Below are 23704 nucleotides of genomic sequence, written 5' to 3' on the forward strand. Positions count from 1 at the left end.
AATCAGCTGTAAGCTTGCCTTAGTCACGTGAACCAATCTGTGCGCGAACACTGTGACATATGTTAGCCAATCACAGCGCGACACTAGTGACGTATGCTGCTGCTGCGGCTTCTCTGTCTCTCGCTACGCTCCTTAAACTGACACCTCCTTTACAAAATATTTTCAAAGCGCCATATTTACAAATCCTTACCATCGAATATAGTTAGTAACTCCACAAATAAACGAACCATTTGTCTGTTTCGCTAAATAAAGTGATAGCTTTCCAGTCATTCAAGTATTCTTTTTGTGTGAAATAGACGACGCTATTTTCACAGAATTTTCTAAATTCGTCGATAAAGTAAGGCTACTCTACCCTTCTAGCAGGTAATAACAAACTCGTTTCCCTCTGAATGCACATAGACAACTCAGAGTTTAACTCGATCGAATATTACAAATTCATTTACGCACAACCATACGGTAAGAATCCCTAACCATGCATACATAAAATCTTTAGTAGGACTCTAACCCACCCAAAGAAATCCTCATTCGCCAGTAAGATAGATGACACTTCCTTACCCTTCAATCAAGCTTGGATAAATTCTACTACTCTTTTCACAATGAGTTTTAAAACAGCCTCCAAGTCCCTTTACTCGAAAGCTACGATTTCATAGACAATCCTCACTATACATTCTACCTAGCATACCTAAAATCCCTAAACTTGTGCTGTACATCTACAACACTAGTGATATACGACATTACAACTATTTGAAACAGAACAAATGCACTGTGTAACTTCACCTGTCACACTTCTCTTGCCGGCACAACTAGGAATGTTCACACTGCTGGAAAAAACATTTCGACTACATATGACAACTTAACAGACTCAACATATGTTAAACATCGATCCTATGTAATTACCATGTAACATGTCAGTTACCATAGTAACCGAACTCTGCTACCAAGAAACTGATCCAGCGCTCTGACTGAATAACTGTCTCAATAGCGCTGCCTATTACCTCAATACTCACCATTAATCATGATTCACATATAAAGGCCCATAACACCAATGAGACAATATTTGAGCGACTGAATCATGTGGCCTGATTAATAAAGCTATACTTATACTATTTACACATTTATACACAACTGCCGTTTAATTGTTTTCACCATGGTTTAAAACATTTATCATTTATAATCAAGCCACTAAAGGCGATTGAATCAACTGATGGTAACTAGATCATTAATAAACAAGACCAGCTTGTCATTTCAAATCTAATTTTTATTAATTTTATTATTCATAAAGGAAAAGTCATTTACGTTTAATATCTTTATTTTATAAGCAATCAAGAAAGCAGCATTTTAGTGAGGAAATGAATTAATAAACTGACATTTTAAAGCAAGTACAAAGTCATGAATTAATAGCAGAATAACAGTTTCCATTCCCTAAATCTATTTCCCTGTCTAATTATCTCTCCACCTAGAAAGGAAAAATCATTTAAAGTCTGCTGTCCTTACGTGCGCCAAAAGTCCAACAGCATGTCACGTCAATCAGGAGTGGCAAGCAACAAGAGTTTTTGCTCCACTCCAAAGGTCAGGTTTTATACCTTTCTTTCTAGCTAAACTAACAACTTTTGCATTCCTTCGTGAAAATCCGATCCTCTCATTGCCTGAGCCATGTCAGTCCACTGTTAGGTCACCTCCGATTTTGACCAAGTTCAGGCTTCACATAAGCCCTATTGTCTCTCATTTAAACGACTTCTAGCTTCCTCAGGATTTATACTTTTTCCTGGAGTTTCAAAATTAACTTCCTAGCCTTGGCAGTCATAACAAGTTCCTGTCCTTGAGCTTTTCTCCGAGAGCACATTTGATTCAGCTGAATGTCTGCTTTTCCAAATTATGATGAATATGCAGTAAAAGTCTTCACAGCTGCGCATGTGCAAAGCATCGCCGTGGACAAGTTTCCGACTGCGACTCTGTTTGCCAAACCACTTCTAGGCCTCACTTTGGAAACTATTATTAAACAAACACAAGACATCAATTAATAAAAGAATTGAAACCCTTTCTGTTACCCGCCCCCTTTGCTAATTAACCCCATTAATTATGTTACCTAGCTGAAGCACAAATAAGCAGCTTTATTTCTACCATTCCTCTAAGTAACTGTAGGAACTCTTTTATGCATTTTGTCACAGAAAAGACGTAACATAAGCACACAAAATAAGCACATACCATTAGTTTAACAGCCACATTTAATACTGACAAAGACAATAGAGAAGGCTAGTTTATTATTTCTTCTTCGCGTTTGCGACATGAAAGCACATTAGTTAACCCACGTGTATTTAATGCAAAAACCGTATACTATGTTGATTAGTATTTTAACCACATGCTTGTTAATTCTGTTATAATTATGAGAGATTAACTTCACAAGTTTGAACAAAATATTGTTCTCTACCTTGCTTCATCACATTGTACCTATTAGCAAGAGTACGACCCTGAATATCACAAAGAACCTGATATCCTGAGCCTAGCCAGAAAACTCCAAGCCCTGAAAACAAACAACACACTCACTGCCTACAGATTTCATCCTGTAGATCCAATCTCAAACTCAGGCCCTAAGCCATCCAAATCCATTCACTGTGACAGATGAAGAACAACATCAGAGTGATATCCAGCCAGAAAACATGGAGAAACTAGGGGATACTACCTTATGGATTACAGTGGGGTAATTCACCATCATGAACACATTGGGATAAACTTGACAGCTCATGCAAGCTTGCCTAACCTCATCTCCAAGGATGAGCAGGAGCGGATAAAACAACCACTCCATCCTAGGAAAGTTGTCAAAGCAGGGCACATTCCTAAATCACCAGGAACATTTTTTGGGAAGCTGAAAGAGCAGCATCCACCGACTTAAAAAAAAAGGGCACAGCTAATTTCACTATGGTACAATATGCAAGAGGCTCAGGAGAATATGTTGGAAGCAGACACTGTAGTACTAACACTTCTTTAATTTGAAAGAGACATTACGAGCATCTCTTGGCTGTGTAAAGCTTTCAGTGGGAGGGCATCTGCACTCCTCAGTAACAAACAGGTCAGCTGTAAGGTTAGCATTCACACTACTCACTCTAAGATGGAGAGCATCTGGACCTTAATATAATTCATTCCAAATACTGATAGTAGTGGAAGGGTAACAAAAAGTAGAAAAGACCACATGGACTTGCAAGTGTATCAAAGGGAAGCTCCTAAAAGGTTTTAAGACTGTACCTGTACAAGATACTTCATTATCACCTCAGAACGGGAACGTTTGGGGGCAGAAGCAGACAAAAGGAAAGAAACCAAATTCCAACGCATGAATCTGGAGCCAGAGAGAGTTGACAAAGAAGTTGTAGACCACCTTCAGAGGAGAGAAGGGGAAATCATCAATGACATAAACAAACATGGCATAGCTCCACACAATTCCAGAATGGAGGAGCATCCGAAAAAAAAGAAAGCAGTCCAAGCCAAGATAGATCCCGCCATAACCATTGGGACACTAGCAAAGGAGTGAGCACAACACCTGAAGTAGCACAAGTTACTCTAGGAAGGCCAAGCCATAAACAGGAAGCTGGTGAGATTGATATCACACCTTATCCCAGACCACCTGAAGTGCTCTTCATTCCAGATGGGGGAGAAGAGGGCATCAAGCAACTTACGCCCTCCTGCCACAATGAGCCACAATGAGGGGAGACTTGCCCTATCATTTCCATCATCAGGTACTTTTCTTTGGAAAAAGAAGCAGCTGCTCCCACCACATAGCCTCAGAAGGATGTGTACTACTGACAGCAATCCAGAAAAGGGGGAGAAATTACATTTGGAACTTCTACCTCTCCAATAGCAGATAAAGAGGGCATGTCACCAAGATATCTAGGAAGAAACACAGGAAGCATCAGGAACATTAACACAATAAACATAAGTTGCGGTCACAGCAGGAGAGGATTTGTCATGCCTCAAGGTAGATGGGAATAAGCATTAGGTACATTTACGGTTCCTTCCATGAAGTCATCCAGAAAACGTATATTCTGATTATTGATTTCACGTATTTCATTTCAAATGCAGATTTAAGTAACATTTTATACTTCTAATATGGAAATGGAAATTGTGGGTGTCTGGTATGTCTTTCCCATACCAAGACGGCATCTACATGGTGAGAGTCTGTAGTAATTAAAAGTCCTTGAGCCAGGTATATATAACATGCTGGATTTAATTAAGCTTAGTTCCAAATTAATTTTCAAGTAGATAAGTAAAAGATAACAAAGCCCCACCAGGTGCAGCCTCCCTGCCACTCAGCCTGCCTGCCATCAACTGCCACTCCACACACAAGCCAGGCATCAAAGATTCCATGATGTCATCAGGCATTGCAAGACCCACGCCAGCTGAGCAGCAGGGAAGACACACAAGCCAACTATTACATATCCCCCTTCCTTAGGGAAACAAGAATTCACAAGTGAAGGAAGAAAATGTAAACATCCATCAAAATATACAATCAAAATATACAATGCATTGTGAAAAGAAAGCATTTACATAGCATTCAAAGACATTGAAAGTAACGCCGCAATATATACATTGCATTCTCAAACTAAACATTAACATTGCCCATCCCCCTCCCTCAGGAATTTTTTTTTAAAACAAGCATTAATAGCACTGGTTGGCATATCACTAAATGCATGAAAATCTGGTAAACATCCAGAAATAAAAATAAACTGCACTGGGGCACTTACCACCCCACAAATCACCACCATAGGGCACTTACCACCCTAAAACAAACTGCACGGGGCACTCACCACCCCAAAAACTCACCACCAAAGGGCACTCACCACCCTAAAACAAACTGGACAGGGCCCTCACCACCCCATAAACTCACTGATGTAGGGCACTCGCCACCCTAAAACAAACTGCACAGGGCACTCGCCACCTCATAAACTCACCACCATAGAGCACTCACCACCCTAATTTCACAAATACATAAGACACTCACCACCCCAAAATATACAGCACTGGGGCACTCACCACCCCACAAACTCACCACCGTAGGGCATTCACCACCCTAAAATAAACTGTACTAGGCACTAACCACCCCACGAACTATCAAATCACCTCAGGACAGGATACACCACCCCATGACCTCCCCTAAGATGGGTACTCAGTGCAGTATACACTGATACAGACCTTAGGCACAAACTACGACCTTAAACCCACACACCCAAAACGAGACATGCATTATAGTCACCAGCAATATAATGAAAGAGAAAGTCCCGTGCTCCGGTGAGCGGTCTCTCACCCGAGGTCTCCAACAAAGAGAAATCTCTGTCCTTGAGCTGCCAGTGGCTGTATTATTCCGAATAAGTTGCATACCACCAGATCGTTTTGCGAGTAGCTGACTGGACACTCACCAGCATATGAAGGATGAAGCATTTAGTGTCCCAAGTTGCAGCTAAAGTCACTTCAAACATTTTTCCAGTGCACCTCGCTGTTTCCGAAAGTATTACTCCTGCAACTACTTGGTGAAGCAGAACTAAACACTCACCAGAGCTGCATGGGGAACTAGAATGCAGAGGCCTCAAAGGGACTCCATCAACGCTGAGGAAACTGCCACTCTCCGGGTTCAGACACATCATAATGAAGATGGTGGCACACAGACTTGCGGAGGGGAAACAGACAATTGATGAACAACACAGTGCAACCTCCCTGGCAGAGACAGCAACGTTCCCAAAACTTTATTGAGGGAACAACGTGGTTGGCTGAGGGCGTAGTAAGCAGTTACACCAGACTCAATGTGAACGTGCAAAGCACAAGATGGCTGCGCTCTTGGGAGACGCACGCCGAGTGGCTCTGGGCGCGCTCCTGCTCCAAAACGTCTAAAGGCAGCAATGGAGGGTGCCACGCAATGAATGTAAACGTCATAGAAGTCTCACCAGCTGATCCATGTGAAGAGGTGAGGAGCGCGTGCTAAATTTAAACAGCGTGACAGTTTCTTTCAACCTCACTGCAAGCCAAAAAATTACGCATAGAAACAAATTCCTTTTTAAAATGGAAATAAAGTACTCACAGTTACTGATTTTCCTTCAATGTCGTAGGTCACACCCTGCTCACCGCAATGACCTCAATTGCCAAGTGAGCACAGTCTCAGAGGCTACACCTCATCGCTAGACGTCCTCCAGAGCCCTCTCACACTGCACAACTTGCCTTCAAAAAAAAATATATATATATTGCGCTGTTCTTTCTCCTTGCAGCACGTCTCCGTCACAGTGGGGACAATTCACAGCCCAACACCCCCACAACTGCTCCTCACCAGCATGTTGAGAGGTAATCAGTGCTTGATTACTTGTGCTGCTCCACTCCGTCTTGTGACAAATCCTCCCAGATGCGCTGCGCCTTTACGTTCTGCTTGACACTACACACAGCTCTTGCTCAGCTTTGAGATATGCACTATAATCGAACAGCCCACACCATCTGCTTCTGTTCACAGCAGATAACACATGCCGGGTCCCTGCTCCAGTTAAGACTTCTGCCACTGCACCTGTTGCGCCACAATTAAACTCTTGCATCTGGAGAGACTAATGCTTCCAGAAAGTCACCTTCGCCCCCTCTCAACAACATTTCAAGGTGTCACTCTTCAATGGCTAAGAAAAAAACCCACAGATTTCCTTTCTTTGACAGGGTCTGTTCTTATCTCACAAGCATGTAGATATGAACCCAGAAGTCTTCCAGATGACCGCAAAGTGCTACTGTCAAAATAAAACCTGCTGTCATACCATGACACCCCTCATGCAGGTTCAAAGTCCAAACACCCTGGCTGCAGGCTGTCCAAGTGGTATAAGACACTGGTGGGGCTTACCAGGGTGTTTTTTTATTCTTTCAATTAACAAGTTTCACAATCTTTCATAAAGTCCTTAATTTGTCAGCTCCAGTCTTCCTTCCTCAAAGCGTAGGTTCTTTTTAAATAGTCGCCAAAAATGTAGTTATTAAAAGTCCTTGAGCGAAATAGAATGTGGCAGCCATCTTTGAACACTTGTATATCGAGTTTGCCCTGGAGAACCTTGCTTCCCTGATGCCATTTTTGGTCTGTTTATGTATCATTCAGTTTGAAGTCTGAATTCCGCAATGGTAATCTCTGGAAAATTCTCTTTGGGGTATCAGCTGATTTTCTTCTGTGGAAATGACTGTTATTGGAGTGTCCCCATTTTGTTTCCATGGACTTGGACATTTCTTCCAAGCAGGTGTTGTTCTATGACTGATTCTATTGAAGTTACGTTATGTCTTCATCTGCAGAATAACAATCTCTCATTGTTTCCAAGGACTTTGAACTACACCATTGATTTGGTTTTCTGAACATACCATAAACTGCATTCACTATTACTCAAGGTAGTTGTTGGATTAGGTTCATCACACCACAGAATAGTTAGACTTTGAACCAACATTTCATATTATATGTTGCAAGCTAACCATTTGTATTCACAAATATATGCATACGTAGATTGTTACCAAGTTCTAAAATGTATAACATACACATTATCTATTTGGATAGTTGAGTTCAGAAGACTATATAGTAAAAGTTGTTTCTCTTCAGGATTCAAACGCATGAGACAAATCGATTTTATGTCGTTCCCAACTTCCCTTCTCCCTATGTTTTCAGGAGTAGCTTCTTAGCCTCATCAGAGTAAAAGGTGGCTGAGACAGAGCTGGATTAAATTACAGACATACCTGCAATGGAACAGTGAGTCTGACAGAAGCAGATATACAACAATACCCAAACAACCCTATCTTCCATATGTGACCTGCAGGACAGAGTTCCTCACCCAGACGGAGGCCCAAATTTCATAGAAGCTAGGTGAGATAAGAAAGAAGATAGCTAAAAACACATAGGCCTGCTTTTACTTTCCATACATCAGCAGTAAGCCACAACCTGAGCCTGAGCCCAACAGTTAATATCCCAAAAAAATCTGTAGGTTTGTGCCCCCTAAGATAAGGAAAAAAAAGATGTGGGCCCGAACAAGAAGGTACAGTACAGAGTCTGTCTAAATCTGGGTTCATAGTTCTTGGAGTGCGGGAGGAAGAGCATCCTACTGTGAGATCACGGGAAAGGCTTGTGTTTTTATTGTAGGTGGGCGTGGTGCCTTTCTTGGATGTGTACAGACCTCATTATAGTAAGGACTTGGAAGAGGAAGTGGGTGAAAAGTTAATGGTGGTGCAAGGAATCTCGAAATGCAACAGAAGTCATTAGCCACATTACTCCCAAGCTGCCATCTTTGAGTGCGGCAATGACCAATCACAATGAAGCCTTTTGTATCCCTGTGTACACATTTGCTGCTTGTGTACAACACTCTATGTGCGCTTGTTCCGTTTCATATCTACAACTCCGCAAACCCTGAATGTTAATACCCAAACCCAACATTGATCCTTCGTCACCTTGTCCTTCTACCGTTTCACAATCCTAGGAGAGGGAACACATGGAAACCTGGCAACTTCCATCCCCCAGTAAAGAAGAACATGTTTTGGTTTCTCCCCCCACTAAACACCTAATTTTTGGGCACCATGTTCTACATTTTGGCGCAGACACATTTGACCTTTTTTGGGACCTGGTATTTTTTTATCTATTTGGTCATTTTAAATTTTAAATATTTACGTACAGATAAAGTTCCTATGTGATTATGCCGATGGGTATCGTCCAGTCACGGCTGCTCCCGTGAATCAGCAGCGGGCGGGGAGGGGTGTGGCAGAGATTTGATTGGTCTGAGTGCTGTGGTTTGGTGCTCAGATGGGGAATGGAAGCCTGAGCATGTTCTCCACCCAGGCTGTAAATCAGCCTGGGTGGAGAACATGCACAGTGCGCATGAATGTTTGGGTAGCCCTGGCCAGCCAAACATTCATGTGCACTTAGGAGGGTGCCACCACTCCTCCCCCTGCACAGCCTAGCCCCATCCCACAAAACTGCCCCAGCTAGGAAAAATAAAATGATAATAACAACTTGCTATTATAATATTATTTGTCCTTTTTTATCATGCTGAAAAAAGGCAGTGGGGCAACACTCCTCCCCCTTAGTGGAGGAGCTGCCCGAGGTATCTTCGAAAGCCATACAGGCCATACCGGGCATGGGAGTTTCACCAGGAGGCTTGAAGGAGGAGGGCAGGTTTTGTAGCAGTGCAGCAGATTTAAAAGCAGTGCAAAGTTCTTGTATTTGTTGGGCCACAATAAAAGAGTCAAGATACCTATGGTGATTGATGTACCTTCTGGAGAGAGATGGGATTTTGGTCTTGTGGTAGTTGTAACTCATCTAAGGTAGTACAGAGAGTTAATATGCCTGCTGCAAAGAATGTGTACAATGCATTTCAAATAACAATATTTTATGTGCATGGCTCTTTGGGTTACTGCTTTTGTCAAAAGAGATTATTTTGCTACTGTGCAGTTCATAAATTGCAGTCGTATTCTAGCACAGTGAACTATAAACTGCTATCAAAGACCTGCATGCAAACTGCATGGTATAGGTTAGAAAGCTATGTTTTTTCCTAGTCTTTTATTCTTATGATGTTGCTAAAAATGGTTTGCTTGGGAAGAAATAAATTCTGGCGGCGGTGTTCTGTATGGTCTGAAATTTGCGAAGTAGGGACCTGTTGATGCCGGCGTAGAGTGCGTTTACATACTCCAGTCTGCTGGTGATGAGTGCGTGGGTCTTCCATGACTCAGGGGGGATCCACTTGAAGGTCTTCCAGAGGATGCACAGGGTGTTGAAGCAGCTGGAGGGGACAGCGTTGACCTGTTGGTTCATGGTGCGTGATGAGTCGAGTACGATGCTAAGGTACTTGGCATGGTCTGAGGGGGTAGGTGGGCTTCCGAGGGTGGTCGACCACCAGGTGCTGTCCCAGGCAGAAGGGGTGGTACAGAGGACAAGGACTTCTGTCTTCTCGGCGTTGAGCTTCAGCAGCTGTTGGTCATCCTGACAGCGACGTCTTGCATTCCTTTCTGGAAGTTGAGTTTGGCAGTGGTGGGGTCTTTGGTGAGGGAGAGGATGAGCTGGGTGTCGTCAACGTAGGATACAATGTTGAGGCTGTGTTGTCAGACGATGGCTGCGAGGAGGGCCATGTAGATGTTGAAGAGGGTGGGGCTCAAGGATGAACTCTCTGGGACTCCGCAGGTGATTTCTGTGGGGTTGGAGAGGAAGGGTAGGAATCCGATCCTTTGGCTTCGTCCAGTGAGGAATGATCGCATCCAGTCCAGGGCTGTTACTTGTATGCCTGCGCGTATAGTTCGGCAACTAGGTGTGTGGTGGGAGACGGTGCTGACAGGTCGCATAGGATGAGGGCTGCGGAGTGGCCTTGGTCCAGGAAGGTGTGGATGTTGTTTGTGGCGGCGAGTAGGGGGGGTCTCTGTGCTGTGGTTGTTTCGGAATCCAAAATGGGACGGGTCGAGAATGGCATTCTCTTCAATGAATCATGTCAGTTTCCTGTTGACTGTTTTCTCTGCAACTTTTGCTGCGAAGGGGAGGAGCGAGATAGGTCGATAGTTCTTGGGGTCGGTGGGGTCAGATGTGGGCTTCTTGAGCAGAGGTCTGACTTCTGCGCGCTTCCAGTCATCTGAGAAGGTGCCTGTTTTGAAGGTGGTGTTGATGGCGCATTGTAGTTCGGGTGAGATGGCACCCATGGCTCTGTGGTAGATGTGAGCGGACAGGGGTCGGTGGGGGCCCCCGAGTGGATGCTTTTCATGGTCAAGCCGGTGTCTTCGGCCGAGATTGGTGTTCAGTTGGAGGTGGTGGGCTGTCTGGTGCTTCTGGAGGGCGGGGTGCCGTCTGTGGCACCTGGTGGATGGTCGATGAGGTTGTCGTAGAGGTTTTTGATCTAGAGGAGGAAATAGGTAACAAGCTTGTCGCAGAGGTCTTGGGATGGGGTGATGTCTGTGTCTTCGATGTGTGGGTTGGCGAATTCTTGAATGACACTGAAAAGTTCCTTGGAGTTGTTAGAGTTGGCCAGAATTTTGTTGTGGATGAAGTTCCTCTAAGTGGCTCTGATGTGGTTGTGGTAGTCCATCATGGCGTCCTTGTAGATGGTGTGGTTTTTGGCTGTCTTGGTGTTTCTCCAGTTCTTCTCCAGGCGTCTGCAGGTGCATCTGGCTTCGTGGAGAGCGGTGGTGAACCAGGAGGCTTTTCTGGGGCATTGTCTGTCAGGGTTGCATAGTGGGGCAAGCTTGTCTGCGCAATCGGAGTTCTCTGGCTGCGTTGTTTGCGTTGGGTGCCCAGGTGTGGTTGTCTCGAGTGACGGAGGAGTTAAGTTGCTCATCGGTGACCTTGCTCCAGTTCCTTCGTGGTGGGCGTGGGGGTGGTTTGGGTGCCTTGGGTTTGTTGATGGCGAAGTAAGTGTACGCAGTGGTGGTCAGTCCATGGCAGCTGCATTGTGTGGCTGAATTGGACGCTGTTTCCTGCCGCGAAGATAGGGTTGAGGGTGTGTCCTGCTCTGTGGGTCGTTGTGTTGACGAGTTGTTTAAGTCCCTTGCTGGCGAGATTGTCACGAAGGATAGTGGAATTGGGGTCACTGGGGTTGTAAAAGTGGAAGTTCAGGTCTCCAATGAGTATGTAGTTTGTTTAGGAGGTGGCGTGGGGTGCGATGAAGTCGGTGATGGTGGCGAAGGGTGATCGGGGGCTGGAGGGTCTGTAGACGAGGGTTCCCCGGAGTGTGGCTTTGGGGGTGGTCTGGATCTGGAAGTGCAGGTGTTCGGCGGAGGGGGAAGGTGTTGCTGGAAGTGGTGAGGCGCTCTTGTGGGCGATGGCGAGGCCCCCTCCTGGGTGGTTGGGGCAGTCTTTCCTCTGGATCTTGTATCCGTGTGGGATGGCGGTGCTGATGTCAGCGGCGAATACTAAACCTTGTAGTCTCCTTTGCAATATGTAAACATTTTTATACACTGATTTACAAATGTATGATTCATTGTCTCTGTATGTGTGTGTGATGTTAAGTGCTCCGACACCGTACACTGGTAAGACAGATGCTGTAAAACAAATTAAATACATGTGAAAGAGGGGCCATGAAGAGATGAGGGGCACAATTGGAGGGTGATAGTGATGGAATCATTGAAGGACCCCAACAAAGTTTGTTGGAACCTGGTGCACAGTAAGGTCTTTATTTACTATGCAATACAAGATAAAACAATTGAATATTTAATTAGAGGTATCGTAAAATGCACCATTTTCCCCCACATTTTCTTGTGAAGAGAAACCCCCAAACCTTTGTAGTGGTCAGGCTCGCTAGCTGCACTCCTTATGCACCGTATTGGGGCTGGTCTGACATAATATGCCAGGCCTGCTTTGGGATCCCAGTCTGACCCTGGTACTTTTTCCATCCTTTCCAGGAGATGGGGAGCACTCCTGGAAGGGTATATGTAAAGCAGGTGTTTTCATTGTTTTCTCTGTCGCTAATGGAAGAGTTTCATTGAAGAAATCTGCCTTAGAAAAAACTGATACCACTTATTTAACCATTCTTGTAAAACATTGCAAACTTGTTCCCATTCACTCCCAACTATATGCCACCCATGCAGTCTATATAGAAAATACCTCTCATTAGGTACTAACATATAGATGCATCAAGCATCCATTCGAATCGCTATTTAGAACTCGCAGAATGCATCATCCAAATCTCTAAATATCTGCGATTCGCAACCGCCCGCAATCAACAAATGCGAATCTGCAAAAATCCCTACAAAATCACAGAATCGGCTGTTTCCAACCCCCTAATTGCGAATCCGCAATTACCGATTTTGCAAAATGCGATCTCGCAGATTGTGAGATTGCAAAAACGCGAAGTCGCATTTTGAGCACAATGATGACATTGCTACCAGGAAGTAGCCTGCTCCATGCATCATTTGGATCACAGAGCTGGATACCGGAGGAGGCAGAGCACTGAGCTCCAAGAGACACACCCTGCAGTGCCAATACAGGATTGAAAAAAAAAGCACAATGTCCCAGGAACCTACAGGACCAAGTGAAAAACCCAGGCAGTGCAAAATAAAATTTAGCGAAAAAGAACTGGAGTACCTGATAGAAGGAGTGGGCAGGGACCACAACCAACTGTTTGGGAAGCTGTCCCGGAAGGTGCCCGAGGCTACCAAGGGGCGCATCTGGGTGCGCATCAAGGCAAAGGTGAACGCGGTGGGAGTCGCGCACTGGTCCATCGATGACTTAAAAAAAGAGGTGGTATGACCTCATAGGCCGTGCCAAGGAGCGGATAGCAGAGAGACTAGGGGAGACAAGGGCCACTGGAGGGGGACACCCCAAAGTCCCTGAAAACACACCCATGGGGGACCTAGTGGAGGACTCCATCCACCCTGAAGCCTGCGTGGGCGTCACTCAACTGGACACCTCCCGCGCCCCGCACCAACCTCAAGGTAAGAGCCATGCTACTGCAACCCCGTACCCTAACAATGCCCATGCCCCCAGTGCAATCCATATTTGTAGCCACAGTATTCCAGTCCCTGCTCCTCCCAAACGCCCAAATGTATTGTGGAACCTGTAGTGTGTAAATGTGCCCTGATAGCCACACACAGCCAGAATAGTCAAGTAACACAGACCCCTAAAGCCAGTCAGGGAATGCAGATATCAAGCAATAGCGAGCCTGCATGCATGTTGCTACATCCCAGGTGCCTGAATCATTTCATTAATCATGCACTCATCCACATCACAGGTGCTGCGTATGCTGACACGTCTGACAGTGAGATTCTCCACATTGCGGAGACACCTGAAGGGACAGAGGGGGAGAGCCAGCCTCCACCGGCACCTGGACCGAGACCCAAGGCTACCCCTGCAGCTACAGATGGAGCACAACCTCACCTCTCGGCGCGTATGGCAGTGGAGCAGAACCCACCCCCACCCAGGAGGCAGACACGACGCACAGCAAGCGTGCGGGCCCATGCCAGCAGCAGGTTAAGGCAGCAGCGCTTCATGCCCACCACCGCAGACATGGAGCAACACGCACACAACGTGGGCCTGGGCATTGAGGCTCAGATGCTTTCTGTGCACGGTAAACAGGCACAGCACATTTCAGCAATGCAGCTGCAGCTATATAAAACAGCACGCAACATTAGTCTCCTCACACAGAGTGTGCAGGAACTGACCACGGTGGTGAAGGAGAGCAACCAGCTGATGGTAGCGCAGCAGGACATCACCCGCAGACGCCACAGGCAGCTGCTCACACGACTGTCAGCCTACACACGTCCCAATCACCTGATTGGGAACGCCACTTCCCAGCTCTCCCGCAGATCATTGGCCATGCAAATCCAGATCGTCCAATGCTGTGCTGACGTTGCAAGGGCCCTGGAGCAGGTCACCAACGCTGTGGAGCACCAACAGATGGCAGACCATAGCAAGTCAAGGGGGGGGATGATGCCAGCGAAGGGACATCTAGCCTCAGCAGTCTGTCTGTGCCGGTGCAAACAGAAAGGCGGCGCAGTGCCCGGGCCAACACTGCATCCCGACAAAACCAGCCTAACGTGGAGGGTGAGAGGCGGCAGGGTGTGTCTGGCAGGAGGCGCTAGTAACTTAACATTTCCGGCAGTGCCATGGTGAGGTAACAATGCATGCCAGCTCAGGTTACATGAGCTGGGATGTCTGAAAACAGTACCCCAATTTTTTGCTGATGAAAGCACATCGAGACCTTGTGAATTAAACAAGAGCTTTATTTTTTAAAACAAATCTTCCTCATGTCAATCATTCATGTGGCTTGCATGAGTGCAGTGTTGTGTGAGGGGTATGGATGCACTAGAAATAGTTCTGTGTGATGTGCGGGTGGCGCATGTGAGCTTCAGCAGGATTCTCCCCGTGTGCATGATGCACATGTGCAGGTCGTCCCCTCCGACTCACTACCAGACACCTCAACAGGTACCCTCCGCTTGGTGGCAATATGGCGCACACGGCAACGATGCGGCAGCAGATCTCGGGCCGGTATTTGAGGGCCCCGCCAGTCTTGTGGAGGATGCGGAATCTGCTCTTTAACATGCCAAATGTTCGCTCTATCACATTTCTGGTGTGCATATGCGCACCATTGTACATCCATTTCTGTGGTGTTGCTGGGTTGAGGTATGGGGTGAGGAGGTATTCACGGAGGGCGTAGGCGCTGTCACCTGAAGGGAGAAGCAGAGGGTCAGTGCCTGACATGGTCTTAAAATTCTGTATGAGGGCATGTGGACTTACCTAGGAGATGTCCCTCGCCAAATTCACCCCTGACTAAGCGGGTGTGTATGCCGCTTTGCCTGAAGATAAATGAATCATGCGTGCACCCTGGGTATTGTGCCACAATGTCTGAGATGATGGTTTTCGAATTGCAGACCACCTGAATGTTGAGGGAGTGGTATGACTTGCGGTTCCGGTACATGTATTCGGTCTCTGCGGGTGGACAGATGTGTATGTGGGTGCAGTCAATGCAGCCAATTACATGAGGGAAATGGGTGGTTTGATAGAAGTCCTGTTTGGTTTGCATTAAGTCCTGTTGGGTTGTTGGGAAGGTGATGTGGTGATGGATCTGGCTCAGCAGGGCGTCCAGGAAACTCTGTAGGCAGCGTGAAAGTGTACTCTGTGATACACCCCCTGCAACTGCGACTATCCCCTGGAAGCTTCCGGAGCCCAGGAGTTGCAGGCAGCACAGGACCTGGACATGGGTGGGCACAGCATTGGTCCTCCGTGTTGGGTGCTACATCAGGGGCTCAAGGTCTCTGATGAGCTTCAGGATCATAGCCCCATTGAGCCTGTATTTGGAGAAGATCTCCTCTTCAGTCTGTCCCAGTAGTGTAATCCGCAGCAGGAAGATGCATTCATGGATCCTGCGTCTAATCTGTGCTGCAGCCTGGAGCCTCAGCCGCCTTGCCACGATGTAGAGACCTGCCATTGTGACTTTCCTTATGCTCCTCGTGCTTTTCCTAATGTGTGTTTGATTTAGCCAACACCTGTTTGTGATTTCAGATTTTTTTATTTTTTTTTGCCACTTTGACTTCATGGTTACCACCTGGTTTAGGTTCTCCTTAAATTGCGACTCATAAATAGCGAAAAATTGTGTTTTCGCTATTTGCGATTTTAGATGCATGCGGATAGCGATTTGTTTGCGAATTCGCAATGAAATTCGCAGATTATGTGGTGAATAGGTATTAAGAAATCGCAGTGGGGGTTTCTATGGGTTTAGCGATTCTTTGTTTTGCGAATTCGCAAAATATTGCTTTTCCACTTCATGCATTGCGAAAGGAGATTTTGCAATAGCAAATGCTGTTTCGCAGCTATTGCGATCGCAAATTCGCTTGATACTTGCTAAAAGCAGTAACTTGTACATAGTAATTTGTGGACTATGCTGACGTTTAGGGCTATTTTGTTCTGGCTCTTCTGTGTGGATGAGTCACTATTTCCTAGTAATACAATGTTCCTAAAAGTAAAAGCAATAAAGTGAATTGAATTAATGGATCGGTTTCTTGATGTTGTTCATAATTTTTTTATCTTATTCTTGCGCTCTCAAAAACCAGCACAGGGAGGAAGATCTTGCACAGCATCTAGAAATCTTCCATTATTTTTAAAACAGTGCTTGGGGAAAACAACTAATAAATCTGTGCCATTTTGTGTTCTTGTTTGAAAAAGAATGGCTTTATATTCCCATCTGCTTCTGAAGCTTTAGGTTAATTCTTTCCTCACAGACTCGGATGTTTCAGAAATCCATCTTTTCTTATCCCAAAATAACAAATTCCAAGGCATGCTGCAGATCACAATGCAGACACCGCATTGCCAGTGATCAGATCAGGCTGTCGTGTTCTCCTCTCCGAGAGGGCTCGAGGCCTTCATGGTTACAAGGCCTTTCATCTCGGCCTAAGTTATCGGTTGTCTTAGTGTGTCAGATCCAGACAGTATTTATGGATGTCTGAGTTACTGGCCTCAGCTCGGTGCCTAGTGGCCTGGAGATATCAAGAGATTGCAAATAAGCCAACTATAAAATGTTGATTACATTATTGGTGGAGAGGTCAAGTTTCATTTGTGCATGCCATAAAGTAAAATTCGCGTTTTGTTTCATATGGCGCCTGGAACAACAGATTAGCCCATTTCTAAATGCTCCAAATTGCTGTAGCTAAAGGAACTGAAGCACTGAAATATCAAGTTGTTGCACTGACTTAGACAATTTGTTACTGGTGTGACCCTAGGTTGAATATCAGGCCTCCAAATTTGAGTGTTGGCAACGTAGGCATGCTAACACTCTTCCACTGAAAGCAAATATTCACTTCATTATAAAAAATCCCCCTCACATTCCAAATTTCGTGATGTTTTTATATTTAAGTGATGCTAAAGAGTTTACTACAGCACTATATACACCCATGAGGTTTCCTGGCTCTGAGTAGGTATTTTGGACTGGAGACGGAGAGGATGTTACAGATATAGTAGGATGGTTGACCGTTTCCGACGTTAGGAGCAAGCAAGGAGAAGGCAGGCATCCTGAATAAAAGAAATTGGCAGAACACAGTGTGCATTAGGGGTGTGTCTCTTTAATTAACTCTGTGGAAACCAGAAAGAGACACCAAGGGCAGCACAACCAGAAGTATGCGTTGCGATAAAGTCACACCATTTGATTAGTGGAAAACACTGCGACCATCTAAGATAAAATATGTCTGGGATCAAATTACAGTCTTGTCGCAATCTTCTGCTGGCCAGTATCTGAGATAAAGCACCCTTTGTAAAACCCAGATCAAAAACTTTACTATGATCTACAATGATAAGAGCGGTAACTGACAAGCAGATACCTTTTGACATCAAAAAATGAAGGGGCATATTATCGATAATGGCATTAAAAATTATCACCGGTTTAGCGGCAGAAATCTGCTGCTAAAGCGCGATAATGGGCTTGATAATATGCCCTTGAGAATTCCAATAGAAGTTCATGTTCTGGAGTGAACATTGGCTTCTATTGGAATTCTCCAGGGAATATTATCAAGTCCATTATCGCCGCTTTAGGGGCAGTTTTCTGCCGCTAAACCAACGATAATTTTAACACCGTTCTTGATAATATGCCCCGAAATACTTTTTTGCAGATGCTAAGGTGAAAGAAGCCAGACCCTGGTAGCGCCATCGCTTGAGGGGAGAGTGCAAAATTACGATCAGATTTGAAGACCAAGGGGCATATTATCAAGGACAGTGTTCAAATTATCGCCGGTTTAGCGGCAGAAAACTGCAGCTAAAGTGGTGATAATGGGCTCGATAATATGCCCTGGAGAATTTCAATAGAAGCCCATGTTCACACCAGAACATGGACTTCTATTGGAATTCTCAAGGGCATATTATCAAGCCCATTATCGGCGCTTAGCAGCAGTTTTCTGACGCTAAACCGGCGATCATTTTTAACGCCATTCTTGATAATATGCCCCTAAGTTGTGAAATGTCTCTACTGGCATTGGGCAGGTACCAGGTTCCATAGGTCAGAAGCGGTGCAATTTAGGAGTCTAAGGATCACCGACCACTATGAGTTCCATTTTGGATAAGTTTAGCTCCAACCGGTTTAATCTTTAATCGCATTTACAGGAAGATTTTTTTTACACCTATACAGAATCTCTCTGCAGTAACAGTCTGGCTCCCTCCAACTACAATAATAGAAGAATATTCTCAGCACACATGAAGAAACACAAAGCATGAGAATGAATTAGGGTCCCAAAGCATTCCGTACACACTTTAAACAAGGATGGTGATGAAGCGGAACCTGAGAAAATAAAGGAGAGTTGAAGGGAGGGATCTGGGCTAGCTGGGTGGTGTTCTTTATGGAGTATTGAACTACACATGCCCAGAGCCTTCGTTATATCTGCTTGAAGCATTTGTAAATCAGAAGATGGAACTGTTGAATTCTAAATAATTTGCAGTTTGAGGAGACTGTGGTACCCAGATATGGTACCCCAGAAAAGGCAAGTCGGCTACAGAAATTAACAAACACAGAAACATGACATTAAAAATAGAATACGAAATTAGGATATCCAATTTCTTGGTGTATTATAAGGTTCCTTTCTAGATTTGAATTTGTTATCACATTTTAAACCCATTGATTTTGCACCATTTCTTTTTATAGTCTTAGTTTGCTGAAAAAAATAGAGATCCTGGCAACTCTATGAGCTTTACGTTTATACAATAAAGTAATCTGTAAAAAAATGAAAGAATAAAATAACACTCTGGCCCTTCTAGGTTAGAATTAGAACTGTTTCTGGCCATAATTAAAGCGTGACAAGGATTTTCGGTCCTCGTTTTCTCAGTTTGAAGCCTTCCTTGAGCATTAGTTTAACATGAAAGAACAGAAGTTATTCATAGGATAAACTATCCTGCTATCGTGGCCAGTTATCAATGTTGCTTGGTGGAGGAAGAGCTGTTTTAAGAAGTGGGCAATCGAACAGGGCCCCACCTTCCTTTGACAGGAAGTTTAGTTAGCATGCCTGGCCTACCCAAACATAACTCTAGCACTCTCATGCAGTCATCAGCAGCTAATTAAAAAAAAATTATGTATCATGTTGCTCTTCTTAATTTACTACGGGGCATATTCTCAAGGAACTATTTCCGCGTTATCTGCACTTTATCGCAACCAAAGTTGCGATAAAACTAACACCCCATTCACAAGCTGGTGATAACAGCCCAGATCACCAGTTTAGCTGCAATAGCAGCCGCATAAAACATCACCACGGATGACCCCAGCAACTATCGCTAATGAGATGCAGTGTAGCCATTCTCGTGCCAAAAGCAGCGACAACACCACTCCGCAACATTCTCAACGACCAGCCAGATTGGCGATAAGATCCCAAAACAGGCGATAAGGTTCGTTAGCAGCAGGAAACTAACACCTGCTCTGACCTGGTATAAAGTCAGACAACAGACTGCACCAGAACAGGGAACCCAGCCCACAGCCACACCTGAAGGGGAATTGATGCCATTGAGCCACTGATTATGCACTTCGGGAGCCCCAAAAGGGCCACAACATCCACCGCCACCACCCCAGGACCCGTGCCCCCCGGGCATACACCCCAGCCCCCCCAGGCAAAGACATGCCACATCAACTACACTAAATCATGTACCAAAGAATCCGCCTGATGTTGCACAATCACATTTGGTCACATGCATGTGTCGTCACAAAAATGAGCATCACACATTCACCTTCGAATTACCAAACGAAAATGTATTCAAATAAACACAGAACAGAAATGAAGACCCATGGTGGCTCTCCTCGGGACAATCTCTAGGTCACAGCCTGCAAGACAAAATACCAGATAAGAAGGTGTGTCTTGCGCTCATCAATGGACAGATCGAGAGAGAGCGAAGGAGAGAGAGAGATACAGAGAGATAGAAAGAGAGGGAGAGAGAAAGAGAGAAAGATGGAAAGAGAGGGAGAGCGAGAGAGAAAGACGGAAAGAGAGGGAGAGAGAGAGAAAGACGGAAAGAGAGAGAGAGAGAGAGACGGAGAGGGAGAGAGAGAGAAAGATGGAAAGAGAGGGAGAGAGAGAAAAATGGAACGAGAGGGAGAGAGAGACACAGAGAAAAGAAGAGAGGGACAGGGAGAGAGAGTGCTGAAACTGCGCACCCAGGCCTCACTGCTCACCTTACGCCACCGGTGTGTCACAAGGAGGGCCCACCACATGCCGGTGCAAGCCCCGAGCCCGGGGCCCGCAAACTTGGCACCCTCCACATCATGCAGCCCCACTCCGTGGGCCACCAGGTCTCACATTTGATTCTGGGTCTTGATTTCGCTATGGCAGAGGACATACCAGTGCACATGGCATCATCACAGGCTGCATACCCACTCAGCCCTTGAGGTGCCACTACATCTGTGATCTGCGAGTCAACTCCACGTGGCAGTGGGCTTGCACTGCCTGCTGGCTCAGGCCTACACTGCGGTCTAGCAGGGCTCACATCGATCGTCACTATTCCAGACCGCCAGCGTGGGGAATCATTGCCGGCTGCACACCAGCTCATCACTTAAGGTGCCCCTACCTCAGTGCACCGAAAGTCACCGTCCCGTGGCGGTGTGCCTGTGCCGGTTGCAGTGTATCCGGTGCCACCAAGTCTGTGCCCCAAAAGTTATGGACCCTTCATGATTGAGTATCGTGGTGCGGTCGACAGCATGTCACCTCCGGTCCTGGGGAATGTAATGTCGCAGGACCCTAGGCCCTCATACCTACATTGACACCACACAGATGCACCCAGATAGAGAGTGGAAATGGCATCCACCACGTGCGCCTGGTGCGTTTTATTGGCAGGGTCACATGTCTTGTGACGCGTGTGCTGGCTGGGTGTGGTGTGTTTGTAAACCAGCCATGAGGGAGTGGCTGTGGCACGCTGATAACTAGACCTATGATCTGCAGATCACTACCAGGAAGACCTGGCACATGTAGCGTTGTCCCCCCTGTGAGCGTAAGTGGAGTGGATTGGCCTGGCGTATGCCAGTCTAGCCTAAGGGTGTGAACAATGACCCCGGGGCTCTGGGCGTAGTTCCGTACTGGGCTGGACAAGGAAGTTACTAATGCGTGTGTCCCCGTTGTTGTGTCTGCACCGCATTAGGCAATGTGTCTCCCTGTGACCCAAGTCCCACAGAGAAACAACGTAACTTTTACAACGCACTACCATTACAACGCAACTATTACAACGCAAGTGCTTTTACAACGCATGTTTTTACAACACATGCCATTACAACGCAGATGTCATTACAACGCAAGTCTTTCCAACGTAAGTATATTTTTTTTTAAATAATTTTTGTTTTAAAATAATATTATTTTTAAATAAAGTTTTTAATTATATATATAATTTAAAAATATAATATATTGTATATTTTGTTTAAAGTAATATTTATTAAGTAAACAAGTAGTTTTTAATTTAAAAAAATAAAGCTATATTTTTAAAAAGTATATAATTTAAGGATTATTTTTTGAAAAACATTTTTATATAATTAATACTTGAGTAATTGTTTTTCAAAAAAATACTCATGCATACTTTAAAAAATAATTATTAATTTATTAATAATTAAATATATTGATTTAGTACTCTAGTACTCAATATATATATTTAGTACTCAATTACCTTTTTTTTTAAAAAGCTAATATTCTTAAAACAATAATATTATAATTAATACTCAAGTTTTTTTTTTATAAAATACTCAAGCATTTTAAAAAATGTAAAAACATTTAAGAATAAAAATTACAAGTAAGTATTATTATTTTAATACTCAAGCACCTTTTTTTAAAAAAACGATTTATAAAAAAAACATTAGGAATAATTATTAATATAATAAATATTTTGTGAAAATTAATAAGTAATTTTAACAATAATTAAAATGTTTAGAGATTTATAAAATTTATATTTGCTTGACATAATGAAATTTTCGCACGCTTTTCAATCGATTTCAATAGAGTGAATTGTCCTTCGTTTATTTTTACAGTTCAAGCAATGTAAAACGCGGAACAACTTTGCAAGCTGCTAAAAAGGAAGAAAAGTGTTGATTTGGATGGAAATGGAATAAGCTTGCAGGTAAGTAATATTTAACAGTATTTACTATGTAATAAAGTTAAAAAAACATTAAATAAATCAAAGACACAAAAGTTTGATTTTACATTTTTTATTTTCAAAAAAATATTTTTAAAAAGGTTTAATTTTAATGGATTTTGTACATATTTTATAAAAATATAACATGTAATGAAACATTTTAAAAAATGTATAAAATATATTTAATTTTATTAAAAAGTAAATAGTCCTTTTTTCATCTTTGTAGCTCTTGATGACGTCGTCGCGTAAACGTCCATGCAAGCGGCCATTTTTAACAGCGTCGATGGAGGAAGCAGCTGGAAGCTGATCTGCGCTCAGGACGGAAACATTTAAAAATGTATTTATAAACATTTAATTGCTTTTACAATATATATATTGTAAAGAAAGGATAAGGAGAGGTTGCATATGTAAAATGTAATGTTAATGTAATCATTTCAGCATGTCGCCGATCATGTTAGTAGTGTATGCCTTTGTCGGGTCGCTATAAATAATAGGATAAGTAAATAAAGTATGTATTTTGAAAAATATTTATAGATAGAAATGTATATTTTGGATGTTTAAATAGTCTTTGCTTTCAGGAAAGTTATAATTTGAAATGCATTTAAAAATAAATATCTGAAAAAATATCGAATACATGTTTTAGAATATAATTTGGTGATTGAGAATAAAAATAGCTGGTTTCGTAGATTTGGATTATTTAGGCGAACAATTTGGTTTGAGACTTTGTTTTAGGAAAGTTTTGGTATTCCTGGGAATTTAGATAAATTGAGAAAGCTAGCGAGATTTTTGCAGTTAGAAAGTTTTTGTATTTTGTGCACAATGTTTTACTTTCAGGATGCACATGGTATTTGGAAATCTTTCAATATTAATTTGGAAAGAGTTTGGATTTAGTTGTTTTTGGATTATTATCGGGATGGACATGCTATTTGGAAATCTTTGAAGATCGATTTTGAAAAAACGTGGATTACCACATGTTTGGATAATTTTCATGATTGTCATGGACTTTGGAAACCTTTAAAAATGGATTTAAAAAAACAAGGATTTCGTCGGACTAGACTTATTTTCAAGATGGACTTGGAAAGACCATGGATTTCGTGGATTTTGGACTATTTTTGGGATCAACTTTGAAAGTAAAACGAAAAATTTTAATTTGAAATACTAACAAGATACACATGGACTTTGTAAAGTTTGCCG

Source organism: Lissotriton helveticus, chromosome 3_1 (genome assembly GCF_964261635.1).
Source record: "Lissotriton helveticus chromosome 3_1, aLisHel1.1, whole genome shotgun sequence".
In the NCBI taxonomy this organism is placed as follows: Eukaryota; Metazoa; Chordata; class Amphibia; order Caudata; family Salamandridae; genus Lissotriton; species Lissotriton helveticus.